At 28.8% G+C, this 5,114-nt stretch overlaps 1 protein-coding gene across 2 annotated transcripts in view; it reads right to left on the bottom strand.

The window, feature by feature from the left end:
• LOC108694621 (nose resistant to fluoxetine protein 6-like) overlaps positions 1-5,114 on the bottom strand; it is an 18,652-nt gene that overhangs the window by 12,392 nt on the left and 1,146 nt on the right. The gene's annotated exons all lie outside the window — the stretch shown is intronic.

The following is a 5,114-nucleotide window of genomic DNA, read 5'->3' as shown; positions in this document are numbered from 1 at the left end:
TATTGTGCTCATTACACATAGCTGATATATATATATATATATATATATGCATGTATATATGTTCTTAGTTACGATTAAAACTTTTAAACGTAAATAGAAATAAAGTAATGATAATAAAATAGTAAAATCGTTACCATTATTCCAAAAATGTAACTGCGTTACTATGAACGTATTCAGAGGAAAATATTATCCAATCGTTATCGAAAAAAGTAACTTGTAATAACTTGTAACGACGTTATAACCTAAATAACATTTTTGCAAAAATAAAGCAGTTTATTTGCTGATACTTATTGTGTAATGTTGACAAAAACAAAAGCAAATTTTATTTGCTAAATAAAATTTTGTCTACATGTTGTAATTAACAAATTAATTTGTACTTTTGATAATAAGCAAAATTGCTTCAATTTTGTCGCAATATTACTATAATCAAACACTTTTACCACAATTGTTGCCGCAAAATTACTGTAAAATTATTCTACTACAGTTTGTGTGTTTCTTTGCTTGCAATATTGCATCAAAGGATTCATTTTGTTGGCAAATTGCTTACAACATTTTTAAGTAAATTTTCAGCAAAATGCCGGCAAAATATTATCTGAGAATGTAATGTATTATTTGCCAACCCTGCAAATCAGATATTTATATTTAACTTTGTCAAATGCTCTAGTCGAGATAACCAGTAATTCAATTATAATTAGAATTCTGATTATAATCACATACATTTGTATACTAATTAAATACATTTTGTTTGTTGTACAAAAACATTTTTCTCAGTGTACAAAAGTAATAAATTGCTAGTGAATGTATTTCCGTCTGAAATAAAATAAGATTGTCATGAAATACATGGAAGGTACGAATAACAATTCCGTTAACGATATTTTTGTGGGATCATTTGATCGATAAGTTAATTTTACTTAATTTTAGTATCAATCACTGTCAATTGCAAATCTGTGATTAATGTTTTTCTGCACATAGCGTAATATTATAACATAGGAATTACTTAATCAGCTTTACTCGTATGTATAACGGGAACACATTCGCTTATCTGAAAGGTCGCTCATAAAGAAATTTTCTCTATTGTTTTTTTTTAGTTCTAGCTCTAAAAAGAAAATTTCAAAAATTTTAAATAATATTTAATTAATATTTATTAATATGAATCAGTAATTGATCAAATATTATCATCGTTTTATATAATTTAAAACATATTTGATTTAATGTAAATATAATAATTCACTTTCGGAAAATGCGAATCATCACATGATAAATTTTATATCTGTGCGTAATCACGAGGATACGTGCAAATAAACAGGATATTGACGAGGAACAAGTTGTTTGGCCAGTAATACAAACGCGTTTCCGCGAAAGCGAAAGCTTACGATGTCATCGCCGCCGGCTGCCACTGTCGCTGTCATGTAATTTTTTCTCTTTTCAAATAGTATAATTTTGATAATTGCAATGCCGATTTGGGCTCACCACTTTCTAATACTAGTCAAGTGACATCTCCGTCTTTGTAACTCGTCTTTGTAAAACGTGTATACTTACGTATTTACTTAGTATATATAATTTTGTTTATCTAATTACTTAGAGAGATTATTTACGTAACTTGAATGGATCTTGTGATTGGCACTTTTCAAGGCCACGAGAAAATTGGACGATTCAAAAAAATAAAATTTTGTATCTCTTTTTTTTTATAGAAACTTGAAAAATACCCTAAAAATATTTAGGCTTTACATGAAATACTTTCACATACATCTTTGTCTCTGTAAATAAATAAACAGAATGTGTAACTTTATTACATCAAGTACATTTTTACAAATATCTTTGTCTCTGCAAATATACAGGATATGACTTTTATGTTGCTTTTTACATATATAGCATTAGGTAATAATAATAATGTGTGGCATTTTTTTCAGCAGGTCAAATCTGCTGAATATAACATTGTAGAAACCAGGAAGTGACATTTTCTAGACACAGCGCAGCCAGCTTAAATAGATAGTAACGCGTTCATGTTAAAAGAGCGCGAGTGGCGTCGTTCGAAACAAATGGTCCTTCAAACATCATAACGATTATGCTTTCCTCGGATAATGTTCTCTCATTATAGCATAGCGGAGCCTTTCACCTTTCCTCGTACATTAAGTTCGCGAAATTCGCGAATACCACGTTGATACAGGTTGCTCGTGGAGAGTGAAAGTAGTGGCCGGTTAAGGAGAATGCTTTCCGGTAGTCGACTGCTTCAAGGTGGACTTAGACCAAGTTGGCAAGGACGAATGATGGGCAAAACGTTCACAATGGTTCAACGAATATGAGCGAGCGTAATTAACTTTTGTCTCTTATATCAATAAGAAATGAAATCTGATTCATTGATATAAAGTCTCGTTCAAACTTGCAACGTCATCCACGCTCAATGAAATTCGTTTATTTATATTGGTTCATCTTCTTCACCTTGATTGGATCTTTATACACGCAATATGATCGTAGATGATCACCGAGAGAGAGAAAGAGAAAGAGAAAACGGTAATTAAATCTCACGTGCTCATTTGCAAAAATTGTACTATTTAGTGTAAAATGCCCATTTATTGATTTCTTTTCACGAATTGTGTTGTCGATATTTTTAAAATAACTTTTTCTAAAGTCATGATATTGGCATTTTGTTTACGCAAGAAACCCTGACCCACTTAAAATCTTGAATCTATCCGAACCGCAAATGGCTTTTTTCTTAAGTTCCTATTTGTGAAGAAATTCATATGAAGAAAGAGGGCGTGTTTATTTAGATATACTGAAATGATTTAAATAGTTTCAAATTTCAAGCATCTATTTAATAATAATGTGCACAGTTAGCAGCATGATTTGAATATCTTGCAGCTAAGATTCAAGAACAGATAAAGTTTCTTTGAAATAAATATAAACTAAAACTAATAAACTAGAACTAAAACCTATAAAGGTCAATTAATTCGTCCCATTTATGCGTCATTTATACATGAATATTTGAATATTAATGATATGTAAATATTTAAATTTAATAAATCAAATATTTCTTTAATAATATTCATAAATATTATTAAAACATATTCTATATAAGCAACAAATTATAATATATATATCACATTAAAATATGTTTAATTTTAAATTTGAAATATATTGATTTCTCTAAATACATTTAGGAATATTTTTGGTATTCCTGCGAATTTTATTTCATTATTTATAAGAAATAAATGTATAAGATTAAACGTATAATTAATAAATATTTATATATTTATGTATCGAATAAAATGTAATTGAAACATCATCTCTTTACTTTCGCCGAACTACTTTCATATGGCATAACGTCGAAAGGAAAAGTACGTAACGACTGATTGTAATCGTAATTTTAGCATCTTAAGAAAATTCGACATTCTACAATATTTTAATATTACTTCAATTATATCAATTTCTAAATGAAATTAGGTCCTGCAAATTTCTTCTTAAATTTTGTTATGTAGTTTAAGAAAAAAATTTTTTTAAATATCAAAGATATTCTTTCAATAATAAATGTTTTTTTTTTAACAAAAAATAATATTGTAACAAATATGCAACTAATATACATACATATCCTTTCGGATAAAAATTTACTGATGTTCGAGTAAATCAAATTAAAATAAAAAATCCAACGACGGACAAGTAAAATGTTCTTAATGTTTCTAGAAAGAAAAGCAATCGCGATTTGCAATTTATGTACGTTCAGCAAACGTATCAATTGATCAAGGAAAGTGAAGAGCATCGAAGGCGTGACTTGTTAAATGAAATCGCATCGACTGTTTCACATGAAGCCGACACGTTTGATCAGTTCTTTCTTGTGTCGCTTCGCTAAAAGTGAAACCTCGTGACGAAAGTAGGCAAACGGGAGGAAACCGGAAAGCAGACATTGTTTAGTGAGAATGTTCCTGGCCAGTTTATCAACATGACTTTGACGTCGGCGTGTTCCATTTCTGCCGCACGTAACTGTATAGCGCGAGAACAGTTCTCAAAACTTCTCTTTAACCGACTTTAATCTTAACGGTAAACTTTTCCAACAAACCCAAAATCGATATTTACTCGGGGAAAGTTACGAAAAGAGTGCCATAATCTATTGGCTTCGTCATATTTAACATTAAATATTTTCCTTGATAGAGTTCTCAAATTAGAATTCTGCCAAATTAAATTCGAAGACTCTATCATTATAATAAACGGTGAACAATTTTGAGATATGCCGTGCAAACATTTCATTCCCACAATTGTGATGTAACTGGAAGGGGATCGTTCGAATAACTCACATCTCAAATGATTTAGCAGATTATCTGCAGTGCAATGTAACGTAGAAAGCTGCATGAGGGAGAAAGTTGTAATGCATAGGAAGTTACATATACACACGGCACGTACAAAACGTTCGATATGAGATAGAATACGATGTAATCAGATCAAAAATTAAATATATTATGCCTAGTATAATGTAATTGCTTATGTAAAGTAATAACTCGTATTATTGAGTTTATATTATTACTTGTTATAACGTAAAAATAGATATAATAATTATGTAACTAGAGGCATCGATAACGTCGAATTATAAAATATAAGTTTGTAATTCAAATTGTAGCAATTAATTAAGAAAACAAAAAATTAAAGATAAAAATCTACTCGGAATAGGAAATCAATGTATATCCATTATTTTATTTAAAGTATATTTCATTGTGATAAAATTATATGTATCAAAAACAACATCTTGTATTTTATCAAAAATAATTTCTTGTGTATGACAAACAACTTTCAAGAATGAAGAGAATCCTGTTCTTGTAATAAAAAAGGGATGAAGGTTATCTACTTTGATCGTTCATTCCTTTTTCAAGGAAGAAGATACAACTGCAAGATAGAAGATATAACTACCACGTAAAGCTACGAGTAATACATAAACATAAATGATTTAAAATAATATTTATATATTGATTAAATAAACTATAAAGCAATTGATAAATTGATAAAAACCGATAGTTTAATCTTATAAATATAATTTATATTAGCAAATAACTTCTCAAATTATTTTCGAGAATATAATAAAAATAATTAGAGAAATTGATCAACAAGCAATATTACTATTTTTGTAATAA

This window comes from Atta colombica, unplaced genomic scaffold (assembly GCF_001594045.1).
Source record: "Atta colombica isolate Treedump-2 unplaced genomic scaffold, Acol1.0 scaffold121, whole genome shotgun sequence".
NCBI classification, from domain to species: domain Eukaryota; kingdom Metazoa; phylum Arthropoda; class Insecta; order Hymenoptera; family Formicidae; genus Atta; species Atta colombica.
This window is presented reverse-complemented; position numbering and strand designations above follow the sequence as displayed.